General features: G+C 35.2%; 1 protein-coding gene across 3 annotated transcripts in view; it reads left to right on the top strand.

Annotated features, from left to right (window-relative positions):
- Positions 1-16732, top strand: part of LOC106884427 (uncharacterized) — a 111288-nt gene that overhangs the window by 11248 nt on the left and 83308 nt on the right. Inside the window, exon 1 of one of the 3 annotated variants that reach the window (XM_089361718.1) lies at positions 5242-5355. The exons of the other annotated variants lie outside the window; for them this stretch is intronic. The gene's annotated coding sequence lies outside the window, so the exon portion shown is untranslated. Of the gene's footprint in view, positions 1-5241; positions 5356-16732 lie in introns of those variants that run through there. 3 annotated transcript variants of the gene reach the window in all.

Here is a 16732-nt window from a genome sequence, read left to right as displayed (position 1 = left end):
ATCAGTGGTTCTTATCCAGGGTCTCTGTGGCTCCTGAGGGACCATATAAGATTTTGGGCGGTTCACGCAACAAAATAATAAATTGGGGATCCACAATAGTATTTTAAGGTCCCCTGAAAAAAATTTTGCTTTAGATGTATGAATTGGTATGTATTGCAAAAAACAGCTAGGTTTCTTTCTCTAATGTTTTATATAGTTCAACCTACACAATATGTAAAAAACAAAATAGGAATTTTTGAAAGAAGTTTCTATAAAAGTAGTTTTTAAACATACAATGGCTATGGGAGTCCACCAAAATGAAATAGTAATCAACGGGGTCCATAGATAAAAGTGGTTGAGAACCCTTGGGTTAAATAAATGTATATTACTGAGACATATTTTTACAGCTAGATGCCTTTCCTGTCACTCACTTTCACTTGTTTTTCAAGTAAGGGGTCTCTTACTCCATGTGTCTTTAGAAAGCACAAATCCAGTGGATGATTTGCTGATAGACGAAGTGATAACACGTGTGTGTGTGTGTGTGTGTGTAAGTACATGTATGTATATATGTGCGTGCAGGTGTGTATGTGTGAGTGTGTGTGTGTGTGTGTCTGTATGACTACAAAAAAAAAATGAAGAAATAACACAATATTTCAAGCATGTAACAAACAAATTGGCTCCAATTACTATCAAGAAAGCAATCTAAAAATCTTCTGTTTATATATTTGTTTTGCAAGATTTTTGATGTGAAATCGTGTGTTGAAACAGATATTGTTGTATTTGGGGATGGTCATCTAAAATCTCATTGTTAGCTACTCAAGAAAATGATGATAACTGTGAAGAAAGTGAAAGTGATGTCCTAAATTAAAAGATCACCAAATTAGTTTACCTGCTATTATTTTTTCAAAATTTCTTGCAAATTATCCAAATCCCAGAGACATATCCATTTGGATATTTTTAAAGATATGAATCAAAATTCTCCTATGCTTTACAGGTGGTTTGTCCACATTGCCTAATTATCACTCTGCTTTGACTTGCTATCATTATTATTTTCTTTTTAGCACCTGTTCGTTTTCCATGTTAGTATGGGTTGGGTGGTTTGATTGGAAGTGGTAAGCTGGAGAGCTGCACCAGGCTCCAGTCTGTTTTGGCTTCACTTCTAAAATTAGATGTCCTACCTAACACCAATCACTCTCTTGTTTCTTTTTGCTGTTCTATTTTTGAGACAATATTGAAAATGTAATGACAAGATATAAAAAAATAAGTACTTACAATGCCAGAAAGTAATAATACTTTTGCATATTGAGAGTATATTATTGGGGAAGTTGGGTAAGCATCGAAAGTGAGTATTGTGAGTGGACTCATTCACATGTAGTAGCAGTAGTAATAATAATAATAATTGTTTCAAATTTTGGTACAAGGCCAGCAGTTTTAGGAGGAGGTGATTAGCTGATTACATCAATTCTGGTACTTCATTTTATTGACACCGAAATGATGTAAAACAAAGTTGACCTTGGTGTGATTTGAACTCAACACATAAAGAGCTGGAAGCAATCTCACTTAGCATTTTGTCCTATGTGCTAACAATTCTGCCAGTTAGCTGCCTTAATCATTTCAAATTAATAATAATAATAATTGTTTCAAATTTTGGCACAAGGCTAGTAATTTTGAAGGGAAGGAGTTAGTCAATTAGACTGACCCCAGTCCAGGATGGGTATTTCAACCTCAAAAGGATGAAGGATAAAGTTAAGGCACATGGGGAACATAATGTCTCAGAACAAAAAGGGCAGGAAGAAATCCTGTGGAGCATTTTGTCTGACATGCTAATGAGTCTGCCAAATAATAATTATTGTTTCTAGTTTAGATACAAGGCCAGCTATTTTGAAGGAAGTAAGTTAGTAGAACCACAAGGCAAAGTTGAGTTTGGTGGTATTCAACGTGTAAGAAAAATGCAAATCATTTTCTCCATTGATTCTGCTTACCTATTGCCCTTTATATAATATGTAATATTTTGTGTTTGTAAAAGTGTGGTGCGTCGTATGGAAATAATGTCATGGGAAAAGATGTCATATTTCATTTAAATGCCATGAAGGAATTAAGTAATATTTTAAGTGGTTTATTAAGTGACTTTATGTGACTTTTGTACATAGTCACAATACATTTGCATAATGGCATTTACTCGTGTGTGGAAAAAGTAAATGCATGTTTTACACAAAATCTTTTTTAAAAAATGGAAAAAAGAAAAAAAAAAAAGAAAAATCCTTATTAATCACTCATTTATTGAAGTTTTTCTGTTCCTATTTGGTAACTTTTCTTGCATTTTGTCAAATATTCACATAATATGTAAGTATGAATGTATACTTACATGGTTTCTTCTTACAGTAGCTTTAGATTTCTATACAATAATTACTATTGTCACTAAAGGTACAAGGGCTGAAATTGTGTAGGAAGGGGCTGGTTCATTACATCGACCCTAGTGCATGACTGGCACTGATTTTCTTGACCCTGAAAGGATGGAAAACAAAGTTGACCTTGGAAGAATTTGAACCCAGAATGTAAAGAGCTGGAAGAAATGCCACTAAGCATTGAGTCTGGTGTGCTAATGATTCTGCCAACTTGCAGATAGTTTCTATTTATAATTATTGAACTGTTTTGTTACATGAATAACTGTCTCAGCTCCTGTCTTGCAAAGCTGGGTTTCACAAAAGCAGAAAGAACATGCCTAATCAATTAGTCGCAGGCAATCAAAGGCAGTGTGAAAATATGTAAAACATTCGAAAATCTTAGCATGTAATAAGATCCACACATGCAATGATATTCATGCCTGCACCCATTTGTGCATGTATACATATGCATATGCATGCATATATGTTTGTTATATACACACAACCCATGTGAGGTAAGAAGTTTGCTTCCCAATCACATGGTTTCATGTTCAGTCCCACTGCATGGTACCACAGGCAAGTGTCTTCTACTATAGCTTTGGGCCAACCAAAGCCCTGTGAGTGGATTTGGTAGACAGAAACTGAAAAAAACCCTTAGGATGTTTGTGTTTGTGTCTGTCTCCCACCGCTTGGCAACTAGTGTTGGTTTGTTTACATCTCTGTAACTTTTGGTTCAGTGAAAAATAATAAGTGGTGTCGAACTGTTTGACTAAAAGTACTCGTTGAGACGGTGCCTCAGCATGGCCAAAGCCCAATGTCTGAAATAAGTGAAAGAAAGATAAAACAAAGATATATATCTTTGAATGTATGCATGTGTGGATACATAATCAATAGATAAATTAATAAGGTATTGTATTCACTTTCAGCAGGAGATTTCTCTTATATTTGTGTTCGTTTATCTGTCAAGTGTGTTTGTGTCACTCGTTAGTCTTCACTTGGGTCTCTGATGAATTACTACTATGTCCAGGTGTTTTGACCATGTTAAATAATTTTTATTACAGCAAATTGAGATCTTGTGCTTATGTTGCAAACCGCTGAGAAACTGATTTTGATATTTAAGTGTATCTAACGTGTAACTAGGTTTGTGTGTGTGTGTGTAAGAATATTTTATTTATTTCTTTATTGCCCACAGGGGGATAAACATAGAAGGTACAAACAAGGACAAACAAATGGATTAAGTCGATTACATCGACCTCAGTGCGTAACTGATAATTATTTCATCTGCTCCGAAAGGATGAAAGGCAAAGTCGACCTTGGGGGAATTTGAACTCAGAACATAACGGCAGACGAACTACCGCAAAGCATTTCGCCCGGCGTGCTAACGCTTCTGCCAGCTCGCCGCCTTTTGTTTGTTTGTTTGTTTGTTTGTTTGTGTGTGTGTGTGGAGATCGTGCACTTCATTGTTGCATGTTTTTCAAGTTTAGTTTGTTTACATAATGAAATATACCCAGTAGCTTCTTTTCTTATGCACACATATACACACGTATACATAAAAACATGCATTATGCACTTATCTGTGAGTAAATCTCGACAACCCGATTTGTATTTCTTCCTTCAGCAGATTCGATGGATTCGATTATAGTATATTACAGGTACTTATTTTTATCGATACCAGCAAAATTAAACTTGTTTCATATATAATTCCAAGTTTGTTTCAACGATTGTTAAATTTTATTCACGCCTTTAGTTTTAGTTTTTAATATAAAAATATCCTAACATATTCCATCATATTTACGTGTAATTAACTAACTACATTGTGTCTGACCCGGCCTTATACCATATGACAATGTGTGAAATAAAATTATTACCGCTCTACTCATTTCCCGCTCTTATGTAACCTGCTTTTTCAATTAACACGTCTGCTCTGATATTGTTACACTCTACTTGAAAATGAACAATGTATGGATGAACAAAGTTTGTTGACCTAATTGTTTGTGACTTTAGCGACTCTTATCTGTTCCGTTTATTTGTTTTCCAGGATTTGAAATTATTTTTTCTCTTTATTATCATAAGGCGTATTAAAACAGTTCAATTTAATTTATACTCCATCCTCTTTCTAGTTTGAATTAAATCATTTTGTAGCAATTAATTCCAATTTTTTATTATTTATATAAAGTATATCATCATTTGTTGTAGTGGTTAATATCAAATTGTAGTAATAAGCTTGTTGGTGATGATGATCGAAATAATTTCTTTCTTAGGAACAAGTACATCTCATTCATTTTGCAAATGGTTATTTATATAGATGCCACTCTTGCCAATGGGACAGAACACAAAAAAGTAAAGCATCCAAATGTGAACTCAGACGAAGAAAATATACAAATGTAGTTTAAAACCTAATAAATGCTCTCATCTAGTTAAAGTAACTTAGAGCGACGTGATGTTAAAAAATTTCCCAAACAGCGTTAGATAACGTGAGGGTTAATTCCAACAAGCGATCGAAAGTCGATTTGTCGCTCAGTTCAACGAGAACTTAATATTATCAGTTTCATTCATTCATCTCTTTCATTTGTGAACCTACCCTGTTAGAGAAATTCAGTGACAGATGAATATAATGTAATATAATATAGCATAATATTATATAATATATGTGTGTGTGTGTTACTGTAATCAATCAACTAACATTTAGATAACTTTTTTTGGCGAAGCCTTTTCACTTGCCCTCCTCTGATTGTCAACTGACAACTGTAACGAGAGGTTGTTTATTTTTATATTCAATGGGATTTGGCAGTGCTGCTGCTTAAATTACATAATCTTAATTTTCGGGTGGGTATCCATATTCCCTTCTCTCTTTGTCTCTTTTTTTTTTCTCAGACTCTACCTGCTGCCTCTTTTTCTCCCTTTATTATAAGAATCTCCTTTCTCTTATATTCTCTCCCTTACCCTATATTAAGTCCACCCGATTCACCCTGGATTATTCTATTTTCTTCAGGTAAAATTTCTATTTCGTCTGTATTTCTTTTCTCCTCCGATTCCTTTTCTCCTTCTGTATGCTATTTTCTTCTTGTCTTTTCTTCTCATACCTTTCTGTATTTTCTTTATTCTATAATCAATTTATTCTCTCACTCCTTACTTTCGCTATATATTTTATTTGAAGATATCCTGTTATTAGCCTTTCATTTCATTCTCTTTATGAATCTCTATCTTTTACTCTCTCCTTTTAATTTCGATCAACAAGTTATCTACCTATATAATATCTATTGTATGTCCTATATCTCCAAAGTAGTTCCCTTCATCCCATTATTTGATTTCACAAAATAATCATGAGGATGATGGTGATGATGATGATGATGATGATGAGGCGGACATTTCTTTTCTCGCCACAAGGACCCAAGACATTGAGGATTAAATCACAACGATATATAAACCAATAATAATTTTCCACGAGGCCAGCAATTTTGGGGTAGCCGATTACATCGACTCAGTAATTACTTTATTTTATCGACCCCGAATAATAATAATAATAACAACAACAACAACAATTAGGAATTATTATTACCATCACCACCATCATCATCAATATCAACGACAATTTCATTTAGAAAGCAGCACAAATCTGAGCTTTTAGTGATGTCACATTATTGACTCAGTTGACTGACTCCGCAAGGCATGAGCACTATTGAGCAAGTTAACGGCACCATAACAGCAATTAATAATTATTATGCTCAGTTAGGTGATATCACTGAACAATATAATGGTATCTTTGTGAGTTAATGGAATATTAAGATGTTTCTTGAGATATTTATTTATTAACTACATTCAACATAAGCACTGGCACGGCTGTCTGGTTTAGAAGCTCGCTTTGCAACCACGTACTTTGTGGTTCAGTCCCACTGCGTGGTATCTTGGTCAAGTGTCTTTTACTGTAGCTCCTGGCCGACCAATGTGAATGAGCTTGGTAGATGGAAGCCGTGTAGAACCCTGCTGTATCTATCTATCTATCTATCTATCTATCTATGTGTGTCTGTGTCTCCTGCCCCCTCTTGATAACCGATACTGGTTTGTTTGCGTTCCCGTAACCTAGCTGTTCAGCGAAAGAGACCCAAGAAAATAAGAAAGAAAGAAAAATGGAAATAAGTATTGGGGAGATTTATTTAATTTATAAACACTTCAAGGTGATGCTCCAGCATGGCTGTCCAATGACTGAAACAAGTAAAAGATAAAGATAAACAAGTAAAAGATAAAGATAAACAAATGTTTCTCTTTTTCCGGATCAACAACAGATCATCAATGTGGTTGCTCGACTTGCTAGAAATGATATCCAAATCCCCTTCAAATTTCATCCCAACTACTCTTAACTGGAAAGAACACACTGGATAATGTAAATGCTAAATACCCTTGAACATCGACGGAGTGGTCATGGGAGGAATGCTTTTACTTATAGGTTTCACATGGAGCTAAAACAACAAGAATTATTACTCATTGTTAACTTATATTGTTTTCCCCTTTTCTAATTTTAATATTTTTATAATCACAACCTTAAGCTTTAGAAAATACCACCTTCTTTCTGATTATTTTGGTAAAACAATTGTTATTAGATGGAAACAATGATAGAAAAAAAAGCCAGAGAGCCGAGCTGTTGGTTTTAATGTGTGTGTGTGTGTGGTATTTGTAAAACTATTGAAATATTGTATTGAAAATGAAATTAACTTAAAGATAAAAATCTTATTAGCATGGAGTTTGTCACTCTAATATTATTGTGTAAGTTCAGAATGTTACATTAAATACATAAAACTTAATTTCATGTAATATTTCTGTTCTTTTATAATAAAAGGAATTTTCATTGTAAATCTCTTTGTCCATATTCTCTTTCTGATTGGTACCGTTGTTATTTGCAGGACATTATTTTCTTAAGAACAGGTGTACTTTCTAAATGAGTTAATTTTTTGAGTATAATTATGGTAGATCCACAAAGTACTTTTTTTAGTCTTTTTTTCCTCTTTTCATGCTTATTCTAGTTGTTAAATGTAACCAAACTCAATGTGTTTTAATAGAACCAATGCGAATTCTTTGCATTATACCTTTTATCTTTTACTTGTTTCAATCATTAGATTGCAGCCATGCTGAGGCACTACTGTGAAAAGTTTTTAGTTGAATGAATCAACCCCAGTACTTTTTTTTAAGCCTGGTACTTATTCTATCAGTCTGTTTTGCTGAACTGCTAAATTATAGGGATGCAAGCAAACCAACACCAGAGTAAAGATTATTTGCCAACATAACATGGCAGTCCTGGTTTAGGACAAATATTGCTGTAATTTAGCCCCAGGAGACATCGTCTCCAGTTGGCTATACGATACAATGTCTCCTGGGGCTAAATTGCAGCAACATTCGTCCTAAACCAGGACTGCTGTGTTATGTTGGCAAATAATCTTTACTTTAGAGTATTGTTGCTGAATACCTCTCATTGAGAAATTTCCAAATAGTAATTTTCTAAGCCAACACCAGTTGTCAAACAGTGGTGAGGACTAACAGATACAAAGACTCACACACACACACTCACTACACACACACACACACATACACTCACTATACACACACACATACAATGATCTTCTTTCAGTCTCTGTCTACCAAATCCACTCACAAAGCTATAGTAGAAGACATTTTCCCAAAGTACCATGCAGTTGAACTGAAGCCAGAACCATGTGGTTGGGAAGCAAGCTTCTCACAACACAGCCACACTTGTGCTTATATCTCCATATTTGTTAAACATTCACCACATTGAGTTTTAATTCCTTAATTGGTTAGAGATTGGTTCATTTACTGTTTGTTGGGTGTTTGAACAAGTTTAATGTACACAATCAACTTTATCTATCAAACGAAACGGGTATTAGTTTCACTTCCCAGTTACAAGTTTAGCCTTTGGGAAAAAAAAAAAAAATGTAGAGGTGAAAAGGTAGAGTAAGAAAAATATTGAACTATTAGCTTAGGTACCATGAATTTACATCTGCCAAGAATAGGTATCGAGAAAATATTCTTGGGATATTTTTAGGGTTTGGCCCCTGTTAGAAACACATCAGGAGGTTCAACATGTTTCTCAGAGGTTGACTCATTGGTTAACTTTTACAGATGTAAAATAGGCGCAGGAGTGGCTGTGTGGTAAGTAGCTTGCTTACCAATCACATGGTTCTGGGTTCAGTCCCACTGCGTGGCATCTTGGGCAAGTGTCTTCTACTATAGCCTCGGGCTGACCAAAGCCTTGTGAGTGGATTTGGTAGACGGAAACTGAAAGAAGACCGTTGTATATATGTATATATATATATATATATATATATATATATGTGTATGTATGTGTGTGTATATGTTTGTGTGTCTGTGTTTGTCCCCCCAACATCGCTTGACAACCGATGCTGGTGTGTTTACGTCCCCATAACTTAGCTGTTCGGCAAAAGAGACCGATAGAATAAGTAAAGGCGGTGCTCCAGCATGGCTGCAGTCAAATGACTGAAACGAGTAAAAGAGTACCAGCCAATTTGTTTTGCCAAAAATAAGGACTGTATTTTCTTGGGATATTCCTAGATTTTGTGCCCTGTTAAGAACACCTCTGTTGGCTCTACATGTTTTTTCAGAAGTTGACTCACTGGTTAATTCTTGCAGTTATAAAACACCAACATGTTTGTTTTGCATTTCCATAAAGTTACTGAAGGTGTTTTCTTCAGTGTCAGCTTTGATTGTTTTATTTATCTGTGCAGCATTTACTAATTGTTTCACCATCAAATATACTTTCAAATCATAGATAACCTTAACAGTCAACTACTTGACAGAGTGTTATTTCCTCCACTCCTTTTTCTATGTGTGTGATATCAAAAGCAATTATTTTACTCAATATTAATTATTAATGATCTCTGTACATATGTCAGATGTGATAGAAGTGTTAGTTAAGTCTGTGACTTAGTTTGAATTTCCAGTTGAAATCATATTATTGTATTTTCATTACTAACAACATCCCTTGCATGTAGATGCAAAGGAGCATCTACATGGCTGCTAGAAATAACAAGTGAATATTTCTCAAGTCACATGCTATAGTCTTAAATAAATAAAGAATACATTAGATACAATGTAGTCCTAGATACCCCTAAAAGGTGCCATTTAGGACTGCTCTATCTATGTGTATTAACCATGTTGGATGACCTGTTACAGCAAATGTTGATCAATTGCAGAAATGTTGTTGATTGTAAATTTATTCAGTCAGGTCCGACCTAGGGTTAAACAGCAATAGCAGCAGCAGTAACAACAACCATACATGTTACAACTTCTCAAGCTTAATGTTTATGTAAGAAACAGTAATCTTTATACCTAATGGTTAAACATTGTTGTGAAAATAGTATTTATCTGCTACTTGTTTCAGTCATTGAATTGCAGCCAACTTGAAGGGTTTAACTGGACAAATTGAACCCAGTACTTATTTTTTTTAATCTGGTACTTATTCTACTATCTCTTTTGGCAAACTCCTAAGTTACAGGGATGTAATCAAACCAATACCTGTTGTGAAGTGGTGGTTGGGAACAAAGACAAAAACAAAATACACATACATATGTGTGTGTGTGTGTCGCCTAAGAGTTCATACTCAGGAAAAAAAAGCACTCATTTATCTGTTAATAGAGTGGGTATATTATCCAAAATGTACAATATCATATATCCATTACAACAGATCTTACCAATTGATTTTGCACTAGGGATTCAATGGATTGTTGGGTAACAATCTGATCATGTAACTCTGCTCTTATTGGCTACCTCTGATGAGTGCATGGTTACATAATTGGATTGTTACCTAACACTGTTGAATCTCTAGCTCAAAACTGATTGGTAAGATCGGCTGTAATGAATACATAATACTGTACACTTTGGGTAATTTATATATATAGATATATTAATATATAGTATTAGGGAAAAGAACCAAGGTTTATGAACTCATCGATGAAAATCCACTGTCACATATAATTAAAAGTACAATAAATAAGTATAATATAATGCAAAGTAAATATCATAAGATCAAGATAATAAAATGACTACACGTGTTATATATTTGATGAGCTTCTACACAGTTTCAATCTACCAGATCCACTCACAAAGCTTGGTCATGTGGGGCTTATAGAAGAAGACACTTCTCAAGGTGCCACAGAGTGGGACTGAATCTGAAACCACATGGCTGCAAAATGAGTTTCTTAATCACATGACTATGCCTATGCCTATAAGCAAATAATATCCAAACAATTTTGTGTATACTCATTTCATAACAAGAGCAGAATGTCAGTTTATTTACTTATTTGTAATAATGAAGGATATATATTGGAAGAATATAGTCTTACTGAGAGAACAAAAATTAGAGAATATGTTATTAACTCTTTTGATACCAACTCATCTGAAACTGCCTCTTATTCTTTGTATATATATTAAACCTTATATCATAATTCTGTGTAAGAACTTTTAAGTTATGTTTAAAAAAACTAACTAAACTGAAGAAACACAGTATGTTGAAATCAGATGATCTAGCATTTCCAGTGCCCATACCAGATGATTCTTGTCTGCTTTGATATATGTCTTTGATATATTCCCAAAGTGAATACTGCAACATTTGGCATTCTAATAATGCTTTCATGTTGAGTTGGGCATAAAGATTGCCATTTGATATCATTACTGCTTCTGTCCTTAATATTCATTTTTTAATGAGCCTGCTGGTTATTTCTGACATCAGCGACTGAAAAGTCACTGTTATTCTAGATATCGTTGGCAGTGAGATTTGGCTGGTATACTGGGCCACATGCCTTCTACTGTTGATGTACAGTATGCTAAAATCATGTGATCTGACAGTTCAGGTACCCATCCCAGACAGTTCTTGTTTGCTACAATATATGTTTGTGCTATTAGCACTGTACATTTATGTGAGAGAACTTTCCAAGATGAATACTACAGTATTTAACAGTCTAATGAATACATCCATGCAGGATATAAAAATTGCCTTACAGTATTAATATTGTTTCTGTTGTTAATATATATATATATTTCAATAGAAATATAGCCACAATAAGTTTTAGTAACTAATGTTTACAGATATAACCATGTAGTTGATTACAGTGCTAGTTTTAAAAGCAATTTTTTGTATAACATAGGTGCAGGCATGGCTGTGTGGTAAGATATTGCTTTCCCAGTCATATGGATCCAAGTTCAATCCCACTGCATGGCACCTTGGGCAAGTGTCTAAGTGTCTTCTACTATAGCTTAGGACCAACCAAAGTCATGTCAGTAGATTTGGTAGATAGAAACTGAATGAAACTTAAGGCGGTGAGCTGGCAGAAATGTTAGCACGCCGGGCAAAATGCTTAGTGGTATTTCGTCCGTTTTAACGTTCTGAGTTCAAATTCTGCTGAGGTCGACTTAACCTTTCATCCTTTTGGGGTCGATTAAATAAGTACTGTCTGTCTGTCTGTCTCTATCTCCCTCTCTCTCTCTCTCTCTCTCTCTCTCTCTCTCCCTCTCTCCTTGTATTCTGAATTTAACCCTTTAGTGTTAAATTCAGAATGTAATGTTTATTTATTCACATTGTTTTGAATTAAACATGAATTATCTCGTAGCCTTGAGATTTTGGTGATGTGATTGTTTATATTTAAAATGACATTTTAGTGTAGGTAGGATCTGGCCAGTTTGAACATTTCGGTAATTTCAACCAATCAATGATGTGTATTCAGCTGAATAAAATTACTGCTGTTGTTTATCAACAACAACTATCGGTGGTGTATATTTTGACCAGATATGGTTGGTTTAAATGCTAAAGAGTTAAATCCTGCCAGACTGACTTTGCCTTTTATTCCTTCCTGCCGTGATAAAATAAAACCAGTTATATACTTGAGCTGATTGAAGTGTCCCTAAATAAACTCCCTACTACAAAATGTGAGGTCTTGTGTTAAAGTGTGACTTTGCTTTCCGTCTTTTTGTGGTTGAGGAAACCAGTATCATTTGAGAACTGGGGGTGATATAATCATAATCAATTTTTCCCCTCCTGATAGATATTTCAGGCCTTGTGCCTATAGTAGAAAGAATTATCATTATTAACAAGGCAACAAAATGGCAGATTCGTTAGTACACCAGTCAAAATACTTAGCAACATTTCTTCTGGTCCTTTACATTCTGGGTTCAAATTCTGCTGAGGGTGACTTTGTCTTTCATCTTTTCAAAGTCAGTAAAATAAGTACCGGTCAAGTACTGGGGTCAATGTAATTGACCTCCCCCTCTCTTCAAAAACTATTGTGCCAAAATAAAAAAGGATTGTTATTATTATTATTATGGTTATCATCATCATCATCATCATCATCATCATCATCATCAAGGTGGTGAGCTGGCAGAATTGTTAGCATGCCAAGCAAAATGCTTAGTGGCATTCCATCCGTCATTACATTCAGAGTTCAGATTCTGTGAGGTTGACTTTAGGGGTTGATAAATTAAATACCAGTGAAACACTGGGGTCGATATAATTGACTAGTTCCCTGCCCCCAAATTTCAGGCCTTGTGCCTATAGTAGAAAGGATTGTTTTTATTATCATTATCCTCTTCCTTCAATTTTGTTTCCATTTCTGGATCTTTACTCATTGAACGGCAGATCGAAAAATTAATTTTTTGTAACTAGACACTTTCAAACTTTGGACACTGGTAGAATGGGTCATATAAAACATCTTTTACTCTTACTGTTGTTGAGTAAAGTTTCTATTTTCAAACTTATTTCATGTTAAAGTTGTCGTGTTTCTGTAATTTCAACCAGTCAATGACGTGTATTCAGCTGAATAAAATTACTGCTGTTGATTGTCAACAACAACTTTCAGCAGTGTATGTTTCGTTTGTTACTGTTATTTATGACATATTTCATCTCAGTTATATTTGTATAAATAAACGAGTGTATCTGAAGCATGTTTACTTCATGGCACCACCATAATTGTTCGTGCATTTCTACTGCTTTTAGTTTTTTTCCGTTTTTCAGCTACTATTTTCGGAAAAACTTCTTTGCCCCCCCCCTTCTTCATTTTTTTTCCCGTAACTCTAACCCTAAAACCCCAACCCTAACCCTAACCCTAAAATCCTAACCCTAACCCTAAAACCTTAACTCTAACTCTAAAACCCTAATCCTAACTCTAACCCTAAATCTAAAACCCTAACCCTAACCCTAAAACTAACCCTAAAACCAGTACAAACGCACAAACGATGTCATAAATAACAGTGACAAACAAAATATACACCACCGATAGTTGTTGTTGATAAACAACAGCAGTAATTTTATTCAGCTGAATACACATCATTGATTGGTTGAAATTACCGAAATACGACAACTTTAACATGAAATAATTTTTAAAATATAAACTTTTCTCAACAACATTAATAGTAAAAGATGTTTTATAAGACACATTTTACCAGTGTCCGAAGTTTGAAAGTGTTTAGTTCCAAAAAATTAATTTCTCGATCTGCTGTTCAAAGGGAAAAGATCCCCATTTCTTGTCAAGTGTCTTCCCAACACCTAGGGCAAAGAAACTAACTGTATACATTGTAGGCCATTAGCATAAAGACACCGGATTATTCATTTATGGAGTCATATGACAGAAAAAAAGGGGGAAGAAAGACAGAGAGAAAAAAGAAAGAAGGAAAGAAAAGAAACATGAAAAAGAAAACAAAGAAAATAAAGGGGAAAAAGGAAAGAAATTTCACAGCGACAATGTTCACTTCTCAATACATGTGACATAACAGTTAAGACAATCTTTTGTCTCAATATTATTATTATTATTATAAATAATAATAATAATCCTTTCTACTATAGACACAAGGCCTGAAATTTTTGGGGAGGAGTTAAGTCAATTACATTGACTACAGTGTGTCACTGGTACTTAATTTATCAACCCTGAAAGAATGAAAAGCGAAGTTGATCTCGGCAGAATTTGAACTCAGAATGTAGTGGTAGACAAAACACCACTAAGTATTTCGCCTGGCATGCTAATGATGCTACCAGCTCACTGCCTTAATTATAGCAGGAGTAATAATAATAATAATAATAATAATAATAATAAGGTGAGCTGGCAGAATTGTTAGCATGCCAGATGAAATACCTTGTGGTATTTCATCCATCTGTACATTCTGAGTCCAAATGCTACCAAGGTTGACTCTGCCTTTCATACTTTCGGGGTCAATAAAATAAGCACCGGCTGAACACTGAATTCAATATAATCTATTAGCCCCTTCCCCCCAAATTTCATGCCTTGTGCTTACAATAGAAAGAATTATTATTAATGGAACTACTCTAAGCATGCACCTATAGATCAGAAAACAATAGTTAAGTCAGGGCTGATGTCTTTAGTAGTCAAAGTGATACTGGACCTGTGGGGTTCCTTCATTGGCCCTAGTTTGAGGCTCTGTTGTATCAGAATGACTGCATCATCCATGTGTTCAGATTTTGTATACTATGTATACTTTTTATCACATTTCCTTCTTTTTTCCCTTTCTTCGCCTCATCTTTGATGTAAGGTCCACACACAAACTGTAAACTGTCCTTGTAATGTCCCCTTCATCTCATGCCCCTGTGGCAAATAATAGAAATTCTCTCCTCATCATTGTTAAAGCAGAAAGATGGGTAGAGTGTGACAAAACGCTTTGTGGTGTGTCTTCTGGCTCTTTATATTCTAAATTCAAATCTGAATTCAGTTTTGCCTTTCATCCCTTCAGTGACAACAAAATAAAGTACCAATTAAATATTAAAGCCACTATAATCAACTAATCTCCTTCTTCCTAAAAAACTGCTGAATTTGTGCTTAAATTTGAAACCATTATTATTATTCCTATTGAGGCAGAATTGTTAGCATGCTAAGGAAAATGCTTAGTGGCATTTCACCTGTGTTTACATCTGCCTTTCATTCTTTCGGAGTTGATAAAATAAGCACCAGTTGAGCACTGGATTTGATGTAATCAACTTACCCCACTCCCAGAATTGCCGGCCTTGTGCCAAAATTTGAAAATATTGTTGTTATTACTTATTCAGGTAATGAGCTAGCAGAGTCTTTGGCACACTGGACAAAACGCTTAGCAGCATTTCTTCCAACACTTTTCGTTCTGAGTTCAAATTTCATCAAGGTCTACTTTGCCTTTTTGACTCTTCTGGATTGATAAAATAATGTACCAGTCAAGGACTGGGGCTGATATAATCAGCTTACTCTTCCCCTAAATTTGCTAACCTTGTCCCAAAATTTGAAAACATTATTGCTTTTGCTTGGGTGCTGGGTGGGAAAAATCAGTGGAGCATTTGACAGCATAGATTGCACTGTTTATTGGGTTGGCAACTAAGTTCCCACCATTTTTTAAAATTAAAATTTTTTAAAAGGTTTAATAAAAAATAACAACTAATTAATCAATAATGTATTCACCCTTGTTGTTTACAACTTCTTCCCAATGTTCAACAAGATTTTCAATACCTTGGTAGAAATCACCCGATTTCGACTCGGAAAATTGATCCAACCAAGCTCTCAATTCTGCATCAGTATTGAACGAAACTCCGCGCATAGCATTGAAAGAGATCAAAAGGGGTGGAAATCCATTGGTGCTGAATCAGGAGAGTATGATGGGTTGTGGCAGCACTTCCCAGCCATGCGTTTAAATGGCTTCCTTGGTCATATTGGCAACATGAAGGCGGGTGTTGTCGTGCAGCAGAAGAACTCCATGCTGCCAATTAGGTCTTTTCTCTTGAATAGTCATGTTGAGTCGTTCCATCTGTTGAACATAGAGTTCCGCGTTGACCGTTTGGTTCCGTTCAAGCAATTCATAATGGAAAATCCCTTCCCAGTCCCACCATACGCACAACATCGTTTTACGCGGATGAAGATCTTGTTTCACGTGTGGTGTCGCTTGTTTACCAGGGCTAAGCCATTCCTTACGCTGCTTCATATTGATGTATAGGCATCATTTTTCGTCACCAGTAATGATTCGGAAAAGAAATCGTTGCTTGTGTCCATGAGTTGAGCGGTGACGAGCAAGCAAACTAGCGGAGATTGTGGCTCGTTGATTTTTGTTGTTGTCACTTAAAGCATGCGGAACCCATGCACCATACTTCTGAACCTTTCCCATCGAGTGAAGATGCTTCTCTATAGCAGTGTGGGAGCATTCCATTTTCTCTGCTAGTTCCCTTGTTTGACTAGAATTTTCATGCAAAAGCTGGTTTAATCGCTCATCACTGAACTTAACTGGATGGCCAAAATGAGGTGCATCTTTGAGGTCAAAATTTCCATTTTTGAACTTGGCATATCAATCATGAGCGGTTCATTCAGCTATGGTACCCTCTCCATACA

This window comes from Octopus bimaculoides, chromosome 1 (assembly GCF_046866305.1).
Source record: "Octopus bimaculoides isolate indiv1 chromosome 1, ASM4686630v1, whole genome shotgun sequence".
Taxonomy (NCBI): domain Eukaryota; kingdom Metazoa; phylum Mollusca; class Cephalopoda; order Octopoda; family Octopodidae; genus Octopus; species Octopus bimaculoides.
Note: the sequence above shows the minus strand (reverse complement) of the source record. Positions and strands in the feature narration are given on the sequence as shown.